Below are 25393 nucleotides of genomic sequence, written 5' to 3'. Positions count from 1 at the left end.
GGGGGGGAACAGCCCAGACCTAGTTGATCATCCTACTGTCAGGTAATCTAAGGAGGAGGGAACCAGCCCAACTATGCCATACAAAATAGAAATAATACCAGTAATTCGAGCGCAGAGCCAGACGTCCCCAATACTCTGTGGCATGAGCTCCACATATATGTGTATTTTTAAATGTACCTCAGATATGTGTCTCAAATATGTCCTGGTATGTAGTTTTAAATGTGCTTCAATGCCGATTAGACTGTTATAATTTCGATACAATAAGGAAGGAACTATCAGGCCAAACATAAATTGGTTATGCATTTCTCAAATCACACCCTAAATCTCACCAAACCCTTCATACTGGCTCTCTCCTCCAAAGACAATTCAGCTACCTCCTGAAGAATCCATGGGAAGTTCAAAAAACAGCAGTACAGAAAAAACTTATCGGCACCTATGGGCTCGTCTATAAATCTACTCGTCAGAGAGAGTAGGATTTAAAACTCTCACAGAACACTCCCTCTGGATTCAATTAATTATTAGACAACTGTGTATACAAAATGATTTCCAACAGGAATATTCAATGGAGAAGAGAATAATACTTGAAAATGCGAATTCTACCATGACAAAAGTAGTATGCGTCTTGTAAATTCAAGACCACATGTCCACCAACATACAAATATCCCATCTCATTACAGACTGGTATTCAAAAAACCATAGTAAAATAATTAACGAAGATCAGCCAAACCTCTAATAGTCCCCCTCCTCATGTAATGAAAGACAAACAAAGAAGCCAGAGAGATAAATGGAGGGAGACTAAATTCAGCCCTGACTGATCTTTATAACCTACAACTGGAAGCATAAACTGTCAAACTTTAGCAGTGAGATAACCCCTCTATACAGATGTCTAATCCTTCGCAGTTTACTTCCAATTGTTTGCATCCAGCTAAACTTCTCAAAGTGCTGTTATAAAGTATTCACAATGGGTAACAAAAGCCCATGATGGGGAGCTAAGAAAAAAAGAGACAGCATAATCTTCAACTGCTTCTCATTTGTATCCTTTCAGAACATAGGTCATATTATAGGGTCTAGCTGGTAGTCTCATGCCATATGTTTAAAAATATTTCCTCTATTGTGTCAATTTGCTTCTAAGAATTAAGTTTACAAAAATATTCTCAGTTCTTCCCTGAATCCTCCATTCCCAATGCATTCTCATTTCTTCCTTAGAGAGCAAGAAAATAAAAAAAGAACCAAAAGCAGATCTATGTGACATTTCCTTGGGTCTTTGAAACCCTAGGGTTCATAATGCCACTAAGTTCCTGATTAGATTGTTACCCATATTAAACCTTATTCAGAACTCCCTAAATGTTGATGGTTGAAATAAGAAAGGCAGTTAACACAGGGTATACCTTGAAAGTCTAAGTAATAAGGCTTGATCTTAAGCTATAGTCAAAGTTACCATCCTAAAATAATAACCTAAATATTCACATATATTTCAGTTTCTTTTCTAATGGTATGTATTAATTCTTTAGGTTAAGACTTTGAACATTGGGGTTATTTCAGTATTGCACCCTATGTGGAACTCCCTAAATAATATTTGATGAAGAAAAAATTAAACACGGGGAATACATTGAAGGGCCAATTAAAGAGGTATGATATGTACTTATACTCAAAGTTAGAACCTTTAAATAGATAGGGGAAAAGGGAGAAACCAGCATTAAAATCTTAAGGCTTTGAGAATCTTCCCACTCACACCACAAAGGGTTAACTTGAAATCTTATAAACAATGTCCAAGGACATTCTCTCATAGGCGAGAGACTGAGCAATGCCGGAACTAACTTCTGAGGCTAAAACAAACGGTTATCAAGTTTCTTCTAAGAGAAATCGCTCCAGTTGAAATCATTCCGCATAAAACCTCATCGTAGTTGTAGTTCCCAAAGCCAAATACTTCTATTAATACACCCACAAAAGGTAAACAACTGAGGCAAGTAAACTTTCAAATAAAGTTAAAACTTTCTAGTCCGTTCAGGTAGAATCTTGTGAATTTATCTCAGTAAAACACATCTTAACAGTCTCTCCCCATACTGGTTAGCCCAGCCTGTCTTTAACGAGATCAGCATTCAGTAAAAGTGAAAGTAATGAGGAATGAGAGTAATGAGGAATAATAAATCTTCACTGCTCCAGCTCAGCCAAGTGATATGTATGGGAGTTCTTCAAGATAAAGTCAGAGTCTCGGCATGAAAGAAGCAAGCTCTTTTCCCAACACTTTCATTTCCCCCGTCAGAGCTTGGATAATTAGTGGCAAAAAGCCATAAAACACTTTGTCGGTCGTGCAAACAGAAGGAATTGTAAATAAAACTGTTAGTTCAAAGCAAAGTATTCTAAAGTCAAACCTCCCAGCAAGCAGGTAAGCAGAATTTTTCCATGCAGGGCTTTGTAAGACCTACTTATCCCGGTTATACATGTGGCCTTGCAAAACAATAAAAGAAAAAGACGGACTCAAAAGAAAAAAAGCATACTTCTCTCCAAGTCTATCTTCTTCTCCATAGTAAGTTCCTGTCTGTCGGGAAGTTCAAGGCGCCCCCCCCCCCATTCAACCACCCCCGGAGCGGTTCACAAAGAGTTTTAAGTGGGGGGGGGGACCAAGAACAACAACAACAAAAACCCTGTAATGATCTCTGATGAAAGCTATAAATGGTTTAGAGTTCAAGACTAACACAAGAAAAAAGTAATTGCTGGGATATCAGACTTAAAAAAAAAAATCTCTTCAAGACAAAACTGAAAGCTGTTAGCATTGGAATACTGAGATCTCCAGCAAAGTGAAGATAGCAGAAAATTGGCAAGAGCTTTCAATAAAAAGAGAGAGAGAGAGAGAGAGAGAAAGAGAAAACCCATAGATCTGCCAAACTCACGGCCGTGGACATCTCAGAGATTTATTAGGTAAGATAAAGAGAATAGAGCAGGTTATCTCTACTTTGGCGGGTTATCTCTACTTTGACGCCTCTCTTCGTTTGGTTCGATGATTGCAGAAAAGTCTCTCCAGACGTTCATCTGGGGTTTTCCAGACTTTTCAGGGTCTGAAGACCCCCCAGACTCCCACCTCTAGGAGGAGGACCGAGCCCCGCACACATACCGACCTCCATCTGACCGATGGGAGGTGATAGGGTTTTCAACAATCGTTAGGTCCTGACAGCTGGTTTAGACAGGAGTTTTCGTTCCAGACGCCATCTTGCTTTTTCAGCTGGTATCCTTTTGGATAAGCTGGCCGAAACTCAATCCAGAAAGGTCAGAAGTACTGTCGGTTGGTGGTTCTTCTGCCCAGGTGGATGATGTTCAGCCGGTTCTAGGTGGGGTTGCACTCCCCCTAAAGGACCAGGTTTGCAGCTTGAGGGTGCTCATCGATCCAGCATTGTCACTAGAGACTCAAGTGGCCTCTGTGGCTCGGAGCACCTTTTATCAGCTTGGGCTGATTTGCGAACTGCCATCCTGCCTGGATAGAGCTAGCTTGGCCACAGTTACTCATGCTCTGGTAACCTCCCGCTTAGATTACTGAAATGCTTTGTGCATGGGGCCACCTCTGAAAACAGCCAGAAACTGCAACTGGTACAAAATGAGGCTGCAAGATTATTAAAAGGGACTGGATGTTTTGAGCATACAACGCTAGTGCCTCCTGAGTTGCACTGGCACCCAGTCCATTGCCGGGATAAATTCAAAGTGCTGGTTTAAACTTGTAAAGCCCTAAATGGCTTGGGGCCGGGTCCCATGAGGGAGCACCTTGTCCCTTATGTCCCCACCTGAACCATAAGATCTTCTTTGAAGGCCCTGCTCCAGGTGCCCCGCCAAATGCAGTGAAGCAGGTGACTACTAGGGAGAGGACCTTTTTGGTGGTTGCACCCCGTTTATGGAATACTACTGCTACTACTACTACTACTATGGATATTTACACTCTCCAAACCAAAGTTCTCAAAGCAGTTGACATAGAAAAATAAAAATTACATAGAAAAGATGGTCCGCTGTCCCCAAAGGGCTCACAGTCTACAAGGAAAGATAAGGCAGATACCAGCAACATCCACTGGAGGGATGCTGTGCTGGGCTAGGGTAGGATAACCTCCCCAGAGAGGTTTGCCTGGCTTCATCACTTTGTTCTTTTAGAAACCAAGTAAAGACCTTTTTGTTCACCCAGGCATTTTAAATTCTTGTTTTCAGATGAGATTTTATTTCATTTTTAACTCATTTTTAAATGGGTTTTTTAACTGCTTTGTATTGTATTTTGTATTTTCTTTCTCCTTCTTTTTGTCTGTTATGATTGTATTGTATTGTATTTGTTTATTTCGGTCCAAGGCCAGCATATCTGTTATGATTTAATTTATTTTTTTATTGTATGTCTTAATCCTGTGTTCTAAACCACCCAAAGAACAATTTGTTATGGGGCAGCTAACAAATTAAGATCTTCTCTATTATTATTATTTTTATTATTTTTATTTTTGTCTACATAGCTAGACAGGTGTTACTGACTGGTTTGTTTTATCCAGACATCGAGTCCTTCCCAAGGACCTGGGATGGCTGAATTTTATTGTCAATGTCGTTGCTGCTGTTACAGATATCGTCGCAGAATATAGGCTGTTCCTAGTAAAGTTGCTTTTTGTAATTGGCTGATGGTGATTTCTGTGTCCCCTGTGGTGTTGAGGTGTTCTTTAAAGTGTTTTGGAATTGCACCTAGGGCGCCAATTACTACTGGGATTATTTTGGTCTTATTATTATTTATTTATTACATTTATCAACTGCCCCATCCAGAGGCTCTGGGCGGTATACAATGACTTATTAAAAAGACATAAAACACAATGCTAAAAACAATATAAAAACAATTAAAAAATGATTAAAACTATTTAAAACCAATTAAAATACTTTTAAAAACAATACTTTACAAGCCTTGGAAGGCCAGGCCAAATAACCAGGTTTTTAGGGCTCTCTTAAAGGCCGACAGTGAGCCTAAACTGCGGATATCTGCCGGGATTGCATTCCATAGACCAGGAGCAGCTACAGAAAAGGCCCGGTTCCGAGTCACCACCAGACGTACCGGTGGGAACTGGAGACGGACCTCTCCAGATGACCTCAACAAGCGATGGGGATCATACCCAAGAAGGTGCTCTCTAAGGTAGCCAAGTAGCCCAAGCCGTTCAGCGTTTTAAAGGTAATAACCAGCATTTTGCATTTCGCCCGGAAATATATCAGCAACCAGTGCAACTGTTTTAAGATAGCCATAATATGGTCTCTCTGGGTTACCTCAAAGACCAGCCTGGCTGCCGCATTTTGAACTAACGGAAGTTTCCGAACTACGTACAAAGGCAGCCCCACGTAGAGCGCATTGCAGGAGTCGAGCCTGGGGGTTACCAGCTGATGCACCAGTGTTTTGAGATCGTTCTCATCAAGGAATGGACGCAGCTGTCGAATCAGCCGAAGCTGATAGATTCTTCTGCCACAGCCTTTCAATTTCAATTTGTAGATCTTTGTATTTTGTTGTTTTTTCTATTTCTTTTTCTTCTATTCTGCTATCATCTGGTATTGCGATGTCGATTGTTTTAATTTGTTTTTCTTTCTTCCCGATTACAGTTTTTGCAGATGTTCCAGTGTATCATCCCTGCTACCTTGTCATGCCTTTGTTTGTAGTCAGTCTGTGCGATCTTTTTACAACAGCTGATTAGGTGGTCCACTGTTTCATCTGCTTCTTTACAAAGGCGGCACTTGCTGTTTGTTCTTGATTTGTCTACTTTTGCTCTTATTGCATTTGTTCTTAGTGCCTGTTCTTGTGCAGCCAGTATTAAACCCTCTGTTTCTTTCTTCAAGTTGCCATTCTTAAGCCACTGCCAGGTCTTGGTGATGTTTGATTTTCCAGTTATACTGTGCAAATATTAACCATGCAGTGGCTTATTTTTCCATTTTTCTGCTCAGTTCTTTACTTGTTCTTGCACACCAAACAAGGTGGCCTCAGAGCCAGTGTTGAAACACCCCGAGATTACTAGCCTGGGGGACTTCAATACTGCCCTTTGGCTACCTCTGTCAACCCAGGGAGGGAGGCAGTAAGGCACCAGGTGTGCAAGGTATGCAATTATGAAGTACAGACACGGCAAACAGAGATTTCCCAGCGGGGTACCCAGTGAACAAGATGAAATCCTGATTGTGACCCCCTAACCACCCACCCATTGATCCTGTGTTGCGGCTGGCTTGAAACCCTGGAGGGTGACACCTAGGCCTCTGCCTGCCACATCCACCCATGTCTTGGTAACGCATAACAGTCTGGCTTTATTCTTCCCTCAAAAGAACACATTAAGTGGGGATTGATCAGTGATTGGAGGCTCAATTTCCATCCCAGGCTCTGACCAATTTTCTGTCTTCATTCCAACAGATACGGAGGGAATGTGCAATGGAGGATTATTGGCTGCTGTCAGCAGTAAAAATAGAGAGAAACAGAGAATGAACACTGAAGCAAAACAGAAGAACAGGAATGGATCTTCTGTTTCTCATCATGGAGAAATCCATGACCCAAATTTTCAACCTCAGTGGGAAATGCACATAGCAGAGAAACCATATAAATGCTTGAAGTGTGGAAAGACTTTCAGTGAGAGCAGAACACGTACTATACATCAAAGAACATGTTCTAGAGAGAAACCATATAAATGCTTGGAGTATACGAAGAGTTTCATTCGGAGCAAAAAACGTACTAGCCATCAAAGGACCCATACTGGAAAGAAAACATATACATGTTTAGGATGTGGAAAGAGTTTCAGCAAAAGTGCACACCTCACTTCCCACCAAAGAACCCATACTGGAGAAAAACCATATAAATGCTTGGGTGTGGAATGAGCTTCAATAAGAGTGGAGATCTTACTAGCCATCAAAGAACCCATACTGGAGAGAAACCGTATAAATGCTTGGAGTGTGGAAAGAGCTTCAGTCAGAGTGGAGATCTTACTAGCCATCAAAGAACCCATACTGGAGAGAAACCATTTAAATGCTTGGAGTGTGGAAAGAGCTTCAGTGAGAGGGGAAGTCTTACTAGCCATCAAAGAACCCATACTGGGGAGAGGCCATATAAATGCTTGGAGTGTGGAAAGAGCTTCAGTAAGAGTGGACATCTTACTTCCCATCAAAGAACCCATACTGAAGAGAAACCATATAAATGCTTGGAGTGTGGAAAGAGCTTCAGTCAGAGGGGAAGTCTTACTAGCCATCAAAGAACCCATACAGGAGAGAAGTCATATAAATGCTTGGAGTGCGGAAAGAGCTTCAGTGACAGTGGAAGCCTTACTAGGCATCAAAGAACCCATACAGGAGAGAAACCATATAAATGTTTGGCGTGTGGAAAGAGCTTCAGTGAGAGCAGAACACTTACTAGCCATCAAAGAACCCATACTGGAGAGAAACCATATAAATGCTTGGCGTTTGGAAAGAGCTTCAGTAAGAGCGGAAGTCTTACTAACCATCAAAGAACCCATTCAGGAGAGAAGCCATATAAATGCTTGGAATGTGGAAAGAGCTTCATTGAGAGCGGAAGTCTTTCTATCCATCAAAGAACCCATACTGGAGAGAAGCCATATAAATGCTTGGAGTGTGGAAAGAACTTCAGTAACAGCGGAAGTCTTACTAGGCATCAAAGAACCCATACCAGAGAGAAACCATTTAAATGCTTGGAGTGTGGAAAGAGTTTCAGTCGGAGTGTAGAACTTACTAGACATCAAAGAACACATGCAGGGGAGAAACTTTATAAATGCTTGTAGTGTGGAAAGATCTTTTATCAGAGCGCGACACTTACTAGCCATCAAAGAAAGCATACTGGAGAAAAGCTATATAAAGGCTTGGAGTTTGGAAAGTTCTTTAGCCAGAGTGTGCATCTCACTTCCCATCAAAGAACCCACACAGGGGGGAAACCATATACATGCTTGGTGTGGAAAGTGCTTCAGGCAGAGTAGAATACTTACTAGCTGTCAGAGAGCCTAAACTGGGGTCATTAGGAAAGGGATTGAAAATATTTTATATTATTATACCTGTGTCCGTGTCCTGAACATTCCTCAAGTGGCCCAAGGATGAATAAGTTACTCCACATAGTGGAGTTTAGTAAAGGGTGGAAGGGAAAGCACTTAGATTTATTTAGTAGAGAAAGTTGTTAGGGGGTATTATGTGGACCTCATTATTCACAACCCCACTCACAATAGTAGTCTTAAATGCTTAGTGCATTCTATGCTTTTGAGACTGCTGTTTGCTCTTCTTTCTGTTTTAGCATACCTTAAGAATTTGTATGCCTTGAATTCTTTGAATAAAACATTTAAGCTTTAAAAGGTGTGGTTATTGAGTCCTGGGGTTAATCAGTCACGGTTCCTCCAAAGGAATCAAAGGATCCAAACTTGCAATGTGTAAATCTAGATTAATGCTAGAGTTAGTTTGATAAGTTATATTTGGTAACCTAAGTCAGACAGGTTGCCACCAGGGGTACTAATAACCTTAGGAGTGCTTGAAGGGATACTGGTGGGAGGGGGTGACCCAGAACCCTCTTATGGCCTCATGCTGCAGCTGTACAATTTGTTCCGCATGTGAGGCTTGAAGCCAACACATCCTCAGCAATTCGTCTGCTGCAGAAGGGGAGGAAAGAGGGCGCAAACCCTCCTCCTTTGCGCCTGGCTGGCTCAGCATGCCCCTCCCCTCAGCATGACTTGACAGGCTTCAGAAAGTTAGCACTGAGTACTCCCACTAAGATTCATAGGATAAGTAAATTTGTCCCATTCATTTCAGCAAGACTGCTTATGAGTAACTTAGTGTGGATGTGTGCCATGACAGTAGTAGCCTGTATCCCAAATTGTAAGATTACATTTGTGGTGTGTTTGTGTGTGTGTGTGTGTGTGTGTCTGTGTACACACACACACACACACACGTAAATGTTCCAGTTATGAGACTGGCTGCTCCACTCACTAACTTGCATCCAGTTATAGGTTACTCATAAGCAATTGTATTGAAATCAATGTCCCATTAGTTTCAGTTTCAATGGAAGTACTCCTGACAAACTCTGTAGATCTCCACAGTCCTCAGTGCAATCTGAGCTAGATAGACCAATGGTCTGACTCGGTGTGTGGCAGCTTCCTATGTTCCTATGACATCGCTCCCACAGTGAGCTTGTCCCATCCATTTCACTGTCAGCCCTCTTGAGAAACTGCCAGTGAGCGACTTGAGTAGCCTGAATTCTCACCATGACATTTAAGGTGGGGGCAGGGGATGGTAGGCACTTAAAATCTCTGTGGGGCATCCTGAGCTGTAGGTTTGCAACAGAAGTTGGGAACCTCTGAGCTAAGGCATTATTCTAGTCTGTGGACCTGTCCATGCTTGCTCAGGATAACAGGAACCGCAACACAGAAGAGATGTTGTGTTTTTTCATTTGATTTGTCTGTGGCCCTTGGGGTGGAAGCCCCTGATTCCATTACCGAGCCAACCCCTGCCCAACTAATGAGAGTGCTTTTGTTCCCCACGCCATTTGTGGCTCCAACGTTCTTGACCTTCGGTAAGACATACCTTTGGGGTGGTATACCACGATGAGTGAGAAGAGCTTCTTCTGGGTCTGTGCGGGGAGAGCAGGCTTGGGCAACCAAGCTGATCAGGGGCCTGGAGCACCTTTCTTATGAGGCAAGGCTACAACACCTGGGGCGATTTAGGTTAGAAAAAAGACAACTGCGGGGAGACATGATAGAGGTCTATAAAATCATGCATGGTGTGGAGGAAATGGATAAAGAGAAATTCTTCTCCCTCTCCCATAACACTAGAACCAGGGGTCATCCCATGAAATTGATTGCCAGGAAATCTAGGACCAACAAACGGAAGTACCTTTTCACACAATGCATAATCAACTTGTGGAAGACCTCAGAAACATATTTTGAACTATATGGTGATTTATTTAAAAGGAGGTGGGGGTAACTCTTCCTGGAATGTTTCCCCCTCATATATATTAGGCTACACTGTGCCTGGTAGGGAAGCCTAGAATAGCCTTGGTCCCACTTCAGCCCCTGGGAGCTACCAGCATGAAAGAGATGCTCTCACTTGCTGCTCTTCCTTCTTCCTCTTCTCTCCCTGGCTCACAATTTGGCTCGGTCTGCCTTTCTCCAGTGCACTGCCTGCATAGACTGATGGCAAAAGAAACATCAGCGGATGTATATGACAGCAATATTGAAGAAGAATTTGGTAATGTGTACATATAGTGAGTGCTTACCTACGCAGGCAATGGAATGGAGCATGGAGGGCGTAGCCAAATTATGTTGTTGTTGTTATTATTACATTTATATCCCGCTCTTCCTCCAAGGAGCCCAGAGTGGTGTACTACATACTTAGGTGTCTCCTCACAACCCTGTGAAGTAGGTTAGGCTGAGAGAGACGTAACTGGCCCAGAGTCACCCAGCAAGTCTCATGGCTGAATGGGGATTTGAACTCGGGTCTCCCCAGTCCTAGTCCAGCACTCTGACCACTACACCATGCTGGCTCTCGATTAAGATAGCACCGGTGGTGGGGGGGCAGAGGCTAACAGGTAGGAAGCACCTTCCCTGTCCTTTAAAGTGGCTCCCCGCCCTCCCGGGAGATGGGAGTGCACGGACCGGTCCCATGCACATCCCTAGCCCCCATGGAGTGAACGTCATGGGCCATCAAATCTCCTCACTTTCTGGAGCTCAGTTGGAGCTGCCACACCCAGAATTCTCCTGCAAACCAAAGCTTCAGTTAAGTTTCCTTGCTTTTTAAAATGGAGAGTGCCATACAGTCAGAGGAGGCCTCAAGAAGGTCAGAGGAAGCCTGTGTCCAATAAATGAACATCACCCTCTCCCAATTCCTTCTCTGTTGCAGTGAGGAAAGAAGCCATTCTGCTTCTTATAGGTGTGCAAACTGGCTCACTTCCGTTCTGGCTGTCAAACAGCTGAAGTACGGGCAGAATATCAGCAGGTGCTGCTGACACCCTCCTGTGGTAGCCAACGTTGTACCTGTTGGGTTTCTGCCTGCACCACAACTGCTCAATGTCCTGCCCCCTCTGGCCCTAACCAGGCGCTCAGCAGCCTTTTTTCCTTAGAAGGAACAAGGTTGGAAAGTAAGAACAACATAAGAACAAAAGAACAGCCCTGATGGATCATGCCCAAGGCCCATCTAGTCCAGTATCCTGCAACTTTAGTCTGTCCTCCTGGGTGCTTTGGTTGCCCGGTGGAACATAATGATGCTTAATTTGCAAGGGAGGGGGGCCTCCCAAGGCCTTTAGTTCCAAGCTCCAAAATCACCTAGGTGCACCTCTGCTTCCTGGCCGGCTGGCCCTTCTTCTGCTTGTCCCTTTCCTCCCCGTAGCTTCAGTTTATTCAGTCCTGAAGAAGGGCGAATGCAGAATTTGCGCAAGATGATTTGACAGGCGGAGAGAGGGATCAAAAAGAAGGTTTGGGGGAGCAACAACCATCACCAAAAATTTATATACTGCTTTTCAACAAAAGTTTCCAAAGTAGTTTACAGAGATAAATAATAAATACAAAAATAAATAAGATGGCTCCCTGTCCCCAAAGGGCTCACAATCTAAAAAGAAACATAAGATAGACACCAGCAGCAGTCACTGGAGGTACTGTGCTAGGGGTGAATAGGGCCAGTTACTCTCCCCCTGCTCAATACAGAGAACCACCACATTAAAAGGTGCCTCTTTTCCCAGTTAGCCGGAGATGGTCATTGCTTCCTTCCTGGGCAGGTTTAGTCCAATGGGTAAAATTCAATTTGAGGGTTGCATTTGCATGAAAGAGAGACTGTGCATTGGGACACCCCCACTTAGGGGCTCTCTTACCCCTGGACTCTTGGGCCAAAGTCCAGGACCTCCACGTCCCCTGGGACACCCCCCCCAAATACTTTGTAGTCTGTTCTGGGTGGTATGGTGGCATTAAAAATGTGTTAAAAATACTGGGGGCGGGGGGGTTGCCTCCAAAGGCCTTTCGGTCCAGGCTCCAAAACTACCCAGGTACACTCTGCTCCCACTTTCTGCACAGCTCCACCCCGTTGAGAAAACCCGACATTGGGGATTCCCGCCCCACCTTTCTTATGAGGCAAGGCTACAACACCTGGGGCTTTTTAGTTTAGAAAAAAGACAACTGCAGGGAGACATGATAGAGGTCTATAAAATCATGCATGGTGTGGAGAAAGTGGAGAGAGAGAAATTCTTCTCCCTCTGCCATAACACTAGAAACAGGGGTCATCCCATGAAATTGATCGCCAGGAAATCTAGGACCAACTAACGGAAGTACTTTTTCTCACAATGCATAATCAAGTTGTGGAATTCTCTGCCACAAGATGTGGTGTTGGCTACTAGTTTGGAGGGGTTTGGATAACTTCATGGAGGAGAGGTCCATCAATGGCTACTAGTCAGGGCTACAGGCCACCTCCAGCCTCAGAGGCAGGATGCCTTTGAGTCCCAGTTGCAGCAGGGGAGTAACAGCAGGAGAGAGAGCATGCCCTCAACTCCTGGCTGTGGCTTCCAGCGGCATCTGGTGGGCCACTGTGGGGAACAGGATGCTGGACGAGATGGGCCTTCTTGGGCCTGATCCAGCAGGGCTGTTCTTATGTCCTTATTTAGGGAAAGCAAACGGCATGTGGGGTGCAGGGGAGGGGGGGTGCCAGCCAGGCTGGAAAGTAGGGAGGGGGCACTCTGAGGACTCGGGTGGAGACTGCCAGACAGTGCATAGGGAGGAGAAGGAGGGAGGCTGTCCATGATGATGAGTCCCCACATTTGCTTCCACCTGTTTATCCCGCATATTATCAGTGTCTGCGATTGGTTGCGTTCTTGGGGCCACTGTCTTTGGAAACTGGAGGCCGAGACTCAAATGCTGTGGGCTCCCTTTCCTTACAGACAGACTGAGATCTGCCCGAGAGAGTGAGTCCAGAATTAATAGCACACCTAGCAGTTATAAGGAGGGAGTCCGAGGGTAGGCAGGGAGACAGAGGGACTGGCGACCACGTTCCCTCTAAGGCGTGGGCACATGCGCTTGCTCGCACATTTTTTATGTCCGCTCAGTTAAGTCAGACAGGTTGCCACCGGGGGTACTAATAACCTTAGGAGTGCTTGAAGGGACACTGGTGGGAGGGGGTGACCCAGAACCCTCCTATGGCCCCACACTGCAGCTGTACAATTTGTTCCGCATGTGAGGCTTGAAGCCAACACATCCTCAGCAATTCGTCTGCTGCAGAAGGGGAGGAAAGAGGGCGCAAACCCTCCTCCTTTGCGCCTGGCTGGCTCAGCATGCCCCTCCCCTCAGCATGACTTGACAGGCTTCAGAAAGTTAGCACTGAGTACTCCCACTAAGATTCATAGGATAAGTACATTTGTCCCATTCATTTCAGCAAGACTGCTTATGAGTAACTTAGTGTGGATGTGTGCCATGACATTAGTAGCCTGTATCCCAAATTGTAAGATTACATTTGTGGTGTGTGTGTGTCTGTGTCTGTGTGTGTGTGTATACACACACACACACACACACACACACACGTAAATGTTCCAGTTATGAGACTGGCTACTCCACTCACTAACTTGCATCCAGTTATAGGTTACTCATAAGCAATTGTATTGAAATCAATGTCCCATTAGTTTCACTTTCAATGGAAGTACTCCTGACAAACTCTGTAGATCTCCACAGTCCTCGGTGCATCCTCCATCACAATAGCCCTATCCACCCCCAGCACAGTACTTCCAGTGACTGTTACTGGTGTGTGTCTTATTTTTCTTTTTAGAATGTGAGCCCTTTGGTGACAGGGAGCCATCTTATTTGTTATTTCTCTTTGTAAACCGCCCTGAGCCATTTTTGGAAGGGAGGTTTAGAAATTGAATTATTATTATTATTATCATCATCTGTGAGATTTCCATTGGAGGGGGAATTCCACAAGTGGTCCAGGTGCTACATCTGCTTAGTAGGTCTCTTGTAACAGTCATGGGTGGGCAGCCCCTTTCTGGCCTCTGACTGGGGAGGAGAGCTGGTCTTGTGGTAGCAGACATGATTCATCCACTTAGCTAAGCAGGGTCTGCCCTGGTTGCATATGAATGGGAGACTTGATATGTGAGCACTGTAAGATATTCCCTTCAAGGGATGGAGCCACTCTGAGAAGAGCAGAAGGTTCCAAATTCCCTCCCTGTCTTCTCCAAGATAGGGCTAAGAGAGATTCCTCCCTGCAATCTTGGAGAAGCTGCTGCCAGTCTGTGAAGACAACAGTGAGCTAGATAGACCACATAAAGAACACATAAAACTGCCTTGTACTAAGGCATGCAAACTGATCACAGCAGGCTCTAGATAGTTCTTCCCCCATTTCACGGGGTGGATGTGTGAAGCCATCACTTTGCTGCACGAAAAGCCTCCGCTGGTTGATTACCTATCAACCAGCTTGCATAAACTCGGTTCTGTTTTCCTCCTGCTTTAATTCAGTGCCTGTGTTTCTACTTTCTTAATGTATATACAGTTTAAGGAAAACTAATTTGTTCGTTGTCCTGCGATTTATTTGTGTTTTTAAGTGACACACAATAAACTTGATCAGATCATTGTCCAGTACAGACATCTGGCAAGTGACCATATTATGCTTGTCTTATAACAGCTGCACTGGCTGCCGATATGTTTCTGGGCGAGATATAAAGTGCTGGTTATGACCTTTAAAACTCTGAACGGCTGGGGTCCGGGCTAGCTTAGAGAGCACCTTCTTCGGTATGATCCCCATTGTTTGTTGAGGTCATCTGGAGAGGTCCGTCTCTAGTTGCCACCTGTACGTCTGGTGGCAACTCGGTACTGGGCCTTTTCTGTAGCTGCTCCTGGCCTACGGAATGCACTCTCGGCAGATAGCCGCAGTTTAGGCTCGCTGTTGGCCTTTAAGAGAGCCCTAAAAATCTATTTGTTTGGCCTGGCTTTCCAAGGCTTGTAAAGTGTTGTTGTTTTAAAAAGTATTTTAATTGTTTTTAAATCGTTTTCATCATTGTCAAATTGTTTTTATATTGTTTTTAGCATTGTGTTTGAATTGTGGGTTTTATGTCTTTTTAAAAAGATGTTGTACATTGCCCAGAACCTCTGGATGGGGTGGTTTATAAATGTAATAAATAATAATAATAATGAAGTTGTACATGCATTCGGGTGTCTGTACAAAAGTATGTGTTTTTCTGTGAGTGACTGCTGCGGGCCCCCTCAGATGTCGATACAACCGTACATTTTCCATCTGTGTGTGTTTAACATGTTTGAATATCTGTGCATGCATACACTGTACACAGACCGTACACGTGTGGAGCATAATGTGAATATGGCAGGTGTGATGGTAGATGTGAATCATCCTCAAGTTATGCCCTATTCATGGATGGTTGTATGTGTCTATGTATGCTTTTGTATGAATGACTGTCTATGTGTTCCCTTTAAAAGTGAACCTGGATCATAAGAAGCTGCCTTATACTGAGTCAGACTATTGGTCCATCTAGCTCAGTACTCCAGGGTTTCTCAAACTTGGGTGCTCAGATGTTTTTGGACTTCAACTCCCATAATCCCCAACCAAAGGCCACTGGGGCTGGGAATTATGGGAGTTGAAGTCCAAAAACATCTGAGCACCCAAGTTTGAGAAACCCTGGTTCTACACTGACTGGCAGCAGCTTCTCCAAAGTTGAAGGCGAGAGTCTCTCTCAGTCCTCTGTTGGAGATGCCAAGGAGGGAACGTGGAACCTTCTGCATGCAAGCATGCAGATGCTCTTTCCAGAATGTCCCCATCCCCTGCGGGGAATATCTGACAGTGCCTATATGTGTAGTCTCCCATTCAAATGCAGACCAGGGCAGCCCCTGCTTAGCAAAGGGGTCCATTCAGGCTTGCTACTACCGTGTTTCCCCGAAAGTAAGACCTACCCCGAAAGTAAGACCTAGCAGTAATTACCGCTGTACCGCTAATATAAGCCCTCCCCCGAAAATAAGACCTACTGCTAATCCACCGTTTTTGCATCTGTCCTGAGAGGTGCCGTATTTAGCCTATAACTTCAAAGCAGATAGCTCGGCATCTGCTGGCTTGAAGCCATCTGTGCCGGACGCTGCTGGGACTGTGGAGAGTCTCCCACCAACAGGTCGCAAGACTTGCAGTTCAGTGACCAGGTGCACCCTTCAGTCAGCGCTGCCTCCAGAGCACGAAGGATGCTTGGAGACAAAGCACCCCTCGATCTTTGCCCTCCCGGCAAAAAGAGCTCTTACCCTACCGACTCCCCCTCTCACAGCCACGGAGATCAGAGCAATTGAAGTGCCAGGAAGGGCGAGTGTGGCGGCGGCTATACCCCTTCCCTTCCCCGACGTTACTTGCAAAAAGCCCCAGCATGCGCACGCGAGCAAAGTGTCCTCCCGCCCCTTTCCCTGCCAGGCTGCAAAAGTCTTTAAGAAGCACAAAAGGCTTCTTAAAGACTTTTGCAGCCCGGCAGGGAAAGGGGCGGGAGGACACTTTGTGCGCACACGCAAGCTGGGGCTTTTTGCAAGTAACGTCGGGGAAGGGAAGGGGTATAGCGATGGGGCAGAGGTGCCTCAAAGGCTCATCTCCCCCATAGAAGTCTCTCCTTGCCTCTTTCCTTTTGTTACAAGGATAATCTTGCCCCATCGGGAAAGCGGCAGGAGGGGTAAGTAAACCCTCCCGACGCTCTTAAAGGTACCCCCCACCCCAGTGCATAACATTGGATAAATATTTTTACCCCCAGACAAGATGAGTGCAAAAAGAAAGAGCTACTCCATTGAGTTAAAAAAAGGGATCGTGGAAAACTCCCAGGGAAAGAATCTAACAGCTTTTTGCAAGGCGCATAAGCTGGATCTCCGCATGGTATGAAAATGGCGTGCAGAGTATGACAACCTCAGTCACAAGATGGATGAGGGACATGCTAAGAAGCGCAAGTGTGGATCAGGTCGGCAACCATTATTTACTGAGCTGGAAGACATGATCTGTGAATGGATTGCTGACAGGAGAGCAAAGGCTTTGGTTGTGCTTGGGGCTGATATTCAAGCATTTGCTCTTGCAATGGCACCTCACATACCGGTAGAATTAGGCCCAGCCAATTTCAAAGCATCACAGCACTGGCTGGATGGCTTCCTTCGGCGATATGATCTGTCTCTAAGAAGATCAACAACACTGTTCAAGCTGGTTGACACTGAAATTATTAAACGTGCATTAGCATTCAAGTCTTTTGTTGACAACATAGACTTTACTAAATACAAACTCTCCAACATGATTGCTATGGATGAAACTGCAGTGTATATGGGTCAAGGATCTCAATTGACAATTGATCAGAGGGGCGCCTCATCAATCTACATTCCCTCCACTGGTTACGAAAGTGCACGGGTGTCCTGTATTTTGGCAATTCGTCTGGATGGAAAGAAGGTCCCACCTCTTATCATCACTATGGGCAAGAAAGAGAAGACTGACTGTGTTTCAGGTATTTATGTTCTTGAAACCGAGAAGGCATGGTGCACTCAAGCCGTTATAAGAAAGTGGGCAGATTTAATGTTTCCACGTGTTTTGCAAGGTGCCCAAAGAGGTCTGCTAGTCTGAGATTCTGCTAGCACTCACCGCGCTAAAGACATGAAGAACTTCCTTAAAGAGAGAAAAATAGATCAGATAATGATTCCTGCAGGAATGACAGCCTATCTCCAGACACTTGACATTGCAATAAACAAGCCATTCAAGGACCATTTGAGAATAGAAGTCAGTGATTACATTGAAAACAGAATGGATAGAAATCAGCGGGGGAACTTTGTGAAGCCTAAGCTGCAAGAGGTGGTGACTTGGGTGAAGAATTCATGGGATCAAATCACTGAAAGCTGTGTTGCCAATGCACTACAAGCAGGCTTCCTGGACAAGAAGTGTTCATTTAAGGAGAGCAGTATTGCTACACATGAGAGATTGGGGCCATTAATTCTAAAGGAATTAGAGTCAAAAGAAATCCAGGAAGGAATTGCAGGTTCAGATATGGAGACTTATGATGATATTCTAGAAGAAGATGACATGATTGTATTCGAATAAATGTAGAAGCAGTTAACATACGGTAGTTTGTAGAACATGAATACCGTACATGTTGATTTGATTGTTGAACAGGCGTTAACGTACCAGTAGTTTGTACTGTATAATTGTTGAACAGGAATAAACATACTTTACTTTTTTGAACTTCAATAAAAATAAGACCTACCCGAAAATAAGCCCTAGTGCAATTTTTGGGGCTAAAATTAATATAAGACACTGTCTTATTTTCGGGGAAACACGGTACAAGACTTCCCTCCACAGTGGACGCCTCGCCCTTTGTGGCTCTCCCTTTTAAACACGAACGTGGCTGCAGCATATCCGCGTTAAGTACATGCTGGTATCAGCTAGAGACCCCTGGCTGGCTGCTCCATCCCTGGCATCTTTTCCACTCTTGCTTGGAAAGTGAGAGCTTGCCGGAAGGAGGAGGGGCTCCTGTCATCTCTCTCACCCTTTCCCAGGAGGAGGAGGAGGGGGCGGCAGCAGCAGCAATAATAATGGGGCTGGCAAGAGCAACCTAGGGAAAGAAAAGTTCTTGGCAGTGCAGTGCTTTCAATGTTTCTAGCTTGCCTGCCCGCCTCTGCTCAAATGATAGGAAATGGCTAGTTGATGGCCAGCAGGGGGTGCTCTGGCACTAAAAATGCTTTGCTCAATGGAAGGTATATAGGACCCCGACTGGCTCTGCTGCTGGCTGGGGAAGGAGGGCAGTGTGTGTGCTGCATTGAGCCAAAAGCCCGAGGCGGGTGTCTCTAGTATGCGAGGCAGGCTTGCTTCTGGCCTGTCCAAAGGAGGGAGCCGGCTATAGGGTTTCCCACCCTGAGCTACTAGAACCCCTTGCAACTGGAACCTCTTCCCTGATTTGCATGCTTTGCCTGGGGGGGGGGCAGGGGAAGGTCACGTGAGATGACCCCACGCCCGCCCGCCGGCTTCCTCGCTGTATTCCTTCTCTCCCCCCCGCCCCCCTTTCCCCTCCTCCAGCCTTTTGCTTCTGCTCCGCTCGGCTCCTGCCCCGCCCCACCCGGCTCTCAGTGGCTGGCGGGTGGACACGTGGTCGGCGTCTCACGTGCATGCAGGCTGGAGTGGGAGGAGGTATCCTGCTGCGCGCACCACTTTCCCGAGAACAGGGAGATGTGGGCATTGTAGTACATTCTACCTGGGCTTCTGGAGGTCCTGCGCTTGGCAGAGCACCGGCCAGATCCGGTGCAAGGTCTACGACTGGGTGCTGAGTCTCCAAGGTGAGAGGCCGCGATGGGGATGGAGGAGGCGGGAAAGGAGAATGAGTGCCGCCCCCAGCTCAGGGGAAAGCGGGCGGGGCAGCAGGGGGAAGAGGTAGCAAGGCGGTGCTTTGCAGAGGACTCGGGGCAGAGACCCCGGAGGCTGTTTGGGAGAGGAGAACGTTGGGCCAGGAGGCGGGAGGGAGCTTGCTTGGTGGGGGCGGGGGGAGACGCTGGAAGACGCTGAGCATGGAGAGAGGTGGGTCTGGGGGGGGGCTCCCCAGCATGCTTGAGGGAGGGTGGGAGTGGGGCTGGCGGGGAGGCAGCTGGGGGCTAGTGTTGCCCAGCCCAGTGGACACCCCTAAGCCTGCAAGGGGGATGATTTCCGTCTCTAGTGACAGAGAGGAAGATGCTGAAAGGCACCATCTCAGACTGCACAGGAGGAGGAGGAGGCAGCAGTGGTAAATCCCTCCTGCATTCTACCAAAGAAAACCAAATGGCTCTGTGGTCGCCAAAGGAGTTGAAATCAACTTGATGGCACACTGTACCTTTACCTTGCACAGAGCAAAGGGTTAGGGTAACAATAAGATGCTGTCCTCTTTCAGTTGATTGATCTTTGGAGGACATTCTTGCCCTCTTTTAATTTCCATTCCTCTGACAATGTATGTAAAATTTTATGCTTGTGTTTGTGTTTTTAAAACTTTTTAAAGCCTCAAAACGCTATTGCAAATATGGCTGCAGCAGGCTTGATGGTCAGGAATATAAAAGCACAACAACCCCCTGAAAGCTGAGAGTATTGCAATGCCCATCAACTATTTTCCCTCTCTAGGGGTGTAGCCCTTGTCAGAAATCACATGGAGTGTATGCGCCCCCAGACGGGACCAACCAGCCCAGCTGCCTCATATCCCCCTGGGTCAAAGAAACAACAAAGATATTGAAGGGACCAGCAAGAACTTCGAGCAGCTGCTTCTTACCTTCAATGACGGCTTTAGGTAGCCCAAAAAGCGCTGTCAGAACCGCTTATGGTCTGGTGAAGGCCACCCCTGGACTACTAAAACACTTGTAACTGGTTCTGGTCCCAGTTTCCAGAAGGGGTGGAGCATTGTTGGAAGACGGCCTCTTTTGAGTGGGAGGAGGCTTCTTCTCGTGTTGGTGGGGTGGTGTTTCTTTAAGAAACTTTCTTACAAGATGTGTCCGCGAGGGTGTAGTAATTTGGAGGAGGCCCTTGTGATCAAGGTTGGAGACACAGCTCCAGTTGCCTTGTCTCTCTGCACCTTCTGCCCTACAGTCCATTAGGGGTATTAGGAGTTGAGAGAGTGAGGAAGGGTCTTCCTCTCTATCCCCCCTCTCCTTGCCTCTCCCTCTGCTCTGGACACCTCTGATTGCTGGTGATGAAGGTCTCTCGCTTCCTCCTGCTCCTTGCTCCGCTGCATTCTCCATGAGACATGTCGCTTCTCTCACTCCCTTTCTCCTCTGCACTATGAGGACAGAAAGCTCAAGGAAACCGGCTTTCCTACCAAGGTATGTGATTTCCCCAAGAAACCTGACTTGCTTTTGAAGATGCTCTTTGCTGGGCTTGCTCTTCTCACACACATTTGCTCTGCTATAATTGGGGTGAACTGTTATGGCCAGCACTCGCCTTTTGGTGGGTGTCCGGGCTGAGATTGGGAAAAGAGCCATTTTGAACGTAGGGAAGGCCAGCGCAGAAATGCTTGACTAACCTGCAGAAGGTTGCTAGTTGGTTGAGTATTTCTCTATGGACTGCATGGAACCAGAACCAGAAGTGTTCCGTATTTCAGATTTTTCCAGATTTTGGAATATTTGCATAATGAGATATTTTGGGCATGGTATCAAAGTATAAACACAGAAGGCTATTCTCTGTGTGTGTGTGTGTGTGTGTGTGTGTATGTGTGTATATATATATATATATATATATATATATATATATATATATATATATATATGGTTTTATTTAAAGTATTTAGATAAACATAAACGCTTCCTCTTTTTATTATCACTGTTATCCATAGGGGTATCAGCAAGCCTTTTGGACATTTTTGACATTACCCTGTACTGTACCTTTACAAAACAGAGCAGGCGCCAACAGAGCAGGTGCCAAACTGAGCATGCGCTCTTTGCTCTCTCTTGCAAGGCAGGGATGGAGCAGCCTCCTTTGCTGCCCCCTGCAAGGAGAAGGCCAGTTTAAGGGTTAACCTGAGGGAGTCCAGGTTCCTAGAAAGGCAACTGGGAAGAAACATTCTTCCCTTCTGGCCCCTCCCCTGAGAAAGGAGCCTTTGTGTCTTTTCCTTCCTGTGGGAGCTTCAGTGCCCCCTTGAAGAAGAGAACTCAATGGTTGCCAATGCAGGTGGGAAAGGAGGGTGTGGCTTTAAGGAACTGAGGTTTGCACTCTGCTCCCCAGGAGGCTCCATTGTGTGGGGAAGCCCAGAGGAGGAGGAGGAAGTGGGGTGGGGAGTTATCAGGAACAGACCAAAGGGAAGGATCCTGCATTTGAGGCAGACTCAGGTTTGCCTTTCTTGAGGTTTGCCTCAAGAAATGGTTAAAGGGTTTGCAAACTGTTTAATTGAAAGTTGCTAAGGTCATAAATCTGTCTCCTGTGGAATTCAGGCAAGAGGCCCCTCCTTGGTATCTCTAGATAGCTGGGTGCTAGCTATGACACCTTCAAGGAAACATCTGGCTAAGGAAGGGAGTGAATTAGCTGGAACAAAATAAGGGAGGGATGGAATGCCCAGTTATAAGCTAGAGAAAATACTGCCTAAATGTAATAATAGCAATGATTGTAATAATTGTAAAATGACAAATAAGTGATGCCAACCAATGAGGAATGTATCCACTGAATGTAATTAAGATGAGTATAAGAACTGAAACTGGAATGTAATCGGTGCTCAGCTTTCCAGGAATTATCCCACTGAGTCTTTGCTAGCAAATAAAAATCTGTTTTCTCTCAATTGCTGGCGCCCAATCCTTCACTTTGAACCTGGGAGGGAATTCTGCTACACATTGAAGGCTTTCTTCTGTGGCCCTGATGGGGAGACCACCTGCCTCCCCCACTCTGCCTTTTGTCTCTTTTTCATCAAGGGAGAAGATCCATGAGGTGGAATCTGGGAGTCAAACACTTTCATCCCTCAACAAGGAAATCCTTTGATTTTTGATATTGTTGGATGCTGCCTTGGAGCACGAATGAAAGATGGGGAAGGAAGACCCAGCTAGCTGCGGAGCAAGAAAAGGCCTTGAGGCCAGACAAGTGGGGAGCACTGGGGAATTCTGGGAAAGGGCCAAGCAGAAGATGCTGGTTGAGGACATCAGGAGCTCAGAGGCCCAGCGCCTGCACTTCAGGCAGTTCTGCTACCAGCAGGCCAAGGGGCCCCGAGAGGTTTGCAGCCGACTCCACAGCCTTTGCCATCAGTGGCTGAAGCCAGGGAGACTCACAAAAGATCAGATTGTGGACCTGGTGACCCTGGAGCAGTTCTTGAGCATCTTGCCCCCAGAGCTGGAGAGCTGGATCAGAGAGTGTGGAGCAGAGACCAGTTCCCAGGCAGTGGCCCTGGCAGAAGGTTTCCTCCTGAGCCAGGCAGAGGACAAGAGGCAGGAAGAACAGCAGGTGAGAGAGCAGTTTATCTTGGGAGCTGCAAAGGACTCAGAATGTGAGCCAGGAGATCCTCAAAGAAGCCAGATGTGGCATCAAAAAGCAACCTGGGAATCATTCGTGGAGATGATCCACCCACTTCAACCCCTTCTTGGGTTCGCGACCTTCTATCTTGGGCATGTGGCAGAACATCTGATTGCATGCAGGACGCCCCCAGTTGAATCCCTGGCATCTCCATGTAGGCCTGGGATAAGCTCCTGCCTGAAACCTTGGAGAAGAAGTCGCTGCCAGTCAGTGTAGACAAAACTGAGCTAGATTTAGGAAAGATGGTATTTAAATGTATTGCTTATTGGTTGGATTTATATACCGCTTTTCATTAAAATAATCTCAAAGTGGTTTACAATATAATTAAAACAATAAATATAATACAAAAGTACAGATAATATAAAAATAAAATCTCTATTTAAAAATCCAATTTTAAAAATCCATAAAACACAAAGCAGCAGCAAAAGCAATACTTGCATTCAGAAGCCTGGGTGAAGAGCCACATATTTACTTTTTAACTAAAAACTATCAAGAGACAGGGCGGATGTGGGCCAGGAGAAGAAGTCGCTGCCAGTCAGTGTAGACAATATTGAGCTAGATTTAACAAAGGTATTATATAGCAATAGCACTTACATTTATATACTGCTCTATAGCTGGAGCTCTCTAAGCGGTTTACAATGATTTAGCATATTGCCCCCCAACATTCTGGGTACTAATTTTACCGACCTCGGAAGGATGGAAGGCTAAGTCAACCATGAGCCCCTGGTCAGGATCGAACTTGTAACCTTCTGGTTACAGGGCAGCAGTTTTACCACTGCGCCACCAGGGGCTCAATGGATATATATATAATATAAATGGATATAGGTATGTACTTTGACCAGGGATCTGGCTCGGTATGAGGCAGTTTCCTCTGGGACCTTCCTGCCCCGTTCCCTTTCTAATGCCTTTCTTCCTGCTCCCTGTTGGGAATCTCTCCTTCCGCCTGTCTCAGGTGCAAGGACTGTTGTCGGAAGCGGCCCCTGACTTCCCTGAGGCCGAGAAGGCTCCATCAGGCACCAGGCCGAGGCCTCTGTCCAAGGAGATCCCCAAGCAGGAGGGCAGCAGTGGGGCCACCTTGCTGGGTAAGGAGGTATGGGGCGGGTGCCCCCTTATTCCCCCCCCCCTCAGATACCCCCCTGAAGGAATGAGGCCTTTACCTCCCCTTTGTGCTTTTCTAATGTTTGTATTATACATGTGATTGCTTCCTCCCTGTGTTCTGTATTAAGAAGCTGTGCAGGGGTCAACAGTTCACAGTCGCTATTCTACCTTTTGGTCTGAAAGTGATGTTTAAATTTTGGAGGGAAGAGAGAGTTTGATTGGTTTGGCTATAATTTAAAAACTGGAGGGAACTTGAGTTGATTTAGGTTGGTTTGTTGAGCAAGGTTGGAGGGGCGAAAGAGAATAAAAGGAGGCTTGCCTGCAGCAGAAAGTTAGTTAAATCCCGAGGAAGCTTTTAAAGGCAGGAGTCTCTCCCAGCCCTACCTTCTGGCGGGCTTGAACCTGGACCCTATTCCATGAAAGCACTCAGTGCCCCACTGAGCCGTGACCCCATCTCCTAAGGGGAATCTCTTACGGAGAGAGGGCTCCCATGTATTCACCCATCCAAATTCAAATAAAAATGAACACTTCTTAGCGAAGGAGACAATTCATGCTTACTACTGCAAGACTAGTTCTCCATCCCAATTTCTTTACTTGGAAAAATCATCCCAAGTGGGCATTTTCCCAACACTTCCCCCATTCCTTTTAAAATACCTTGCCCATTTCCCTGTCTGATAGATTTGACAGAAGGAGAGCACCTGAAATCCTTGCCTTGCTTTTATGTTCACCTGAGTCTTTTGGGGGGTGGGGGTGAATGCAGACCCTTTTCTCCAGCCTCTGACACAGTTTAAACAGACAATATATTGTGTTATGACAGTCATCAACCTGATGTGACCCAAACTGCATTTTGAATTCAGCACAAAGCCAACATGAGAATTTTTTAACTCTAGACTTGATTCTCTCTCTCTCTCTTTTTTATTCTCGTACATCTTCCTGTCACTTTTGTGTCCTTGGCAGGTGCTGGAATGACGCTGCCAATGCATTCTCAGCCCTCCCTTCTGCCTGGTGGGATGGAAGATGCTTCAAGCCCACCGAAGAAGGTAGGGGAGGGATTGTTGGGAATGGAGAATGTGGGGCAGACAGACAAGCCCTGTTTCTTGGACATCCCTCTGGGGCTGCAAGTGGCCCTCTTTCCTTTGGCTTCTGTCCAAGCTGCTGACTAGAAAGCCTTGAATCTTGTGAAGATTTGAATCTGGCTAACCAGACAGGGAGGCGCCTTTGAAATGGTTGGCTTTCAAGTATGGAGCAGGCAGGAAAGTAAGTGTACCTCTTCCATCTCATGAGAGCGTCTTTTCCGGGGATGGTTGCTGGTATCTCCACTGTGTGTTTTTAGTTGCACCCCCTTTGTGACAGGACAACATTCCCCCCGCCTTATTTTTCT

The 25393-nt window shown here is 45.9% G+C and overlaps 1 pseudogene; it reads left to right on the top strand.

The window, feature by feature from the left end:
* The window catches only part of LOC128341669 (zinc finger protein 493-like), an 89226-nt pseudogene that overhangs the window by 56502 nt on the left and 7331 nt on the right, over positions 1–25393 (top strand).

The sequence above is a fragment of the Hemicordylus capensis genome, chromosome 2 (assembly GCF_027244095.1).
Source record: "Hemicordylus capensis ecotype Gifberg chromosome 2, rHemCap1.1.pri, whole genome shotgun sequence".
Lineage (NCBI taxonomy): Eukaryota > Metazoa > Chordata > Lepidosauria > Squamata > Cordylidae > Hemicordylus > Hemicordylus capensis.
Note: the sequence above shows the minus strand (reverse complement) of the source record. Positions and strands in the feature narration are given on the sequence as shown.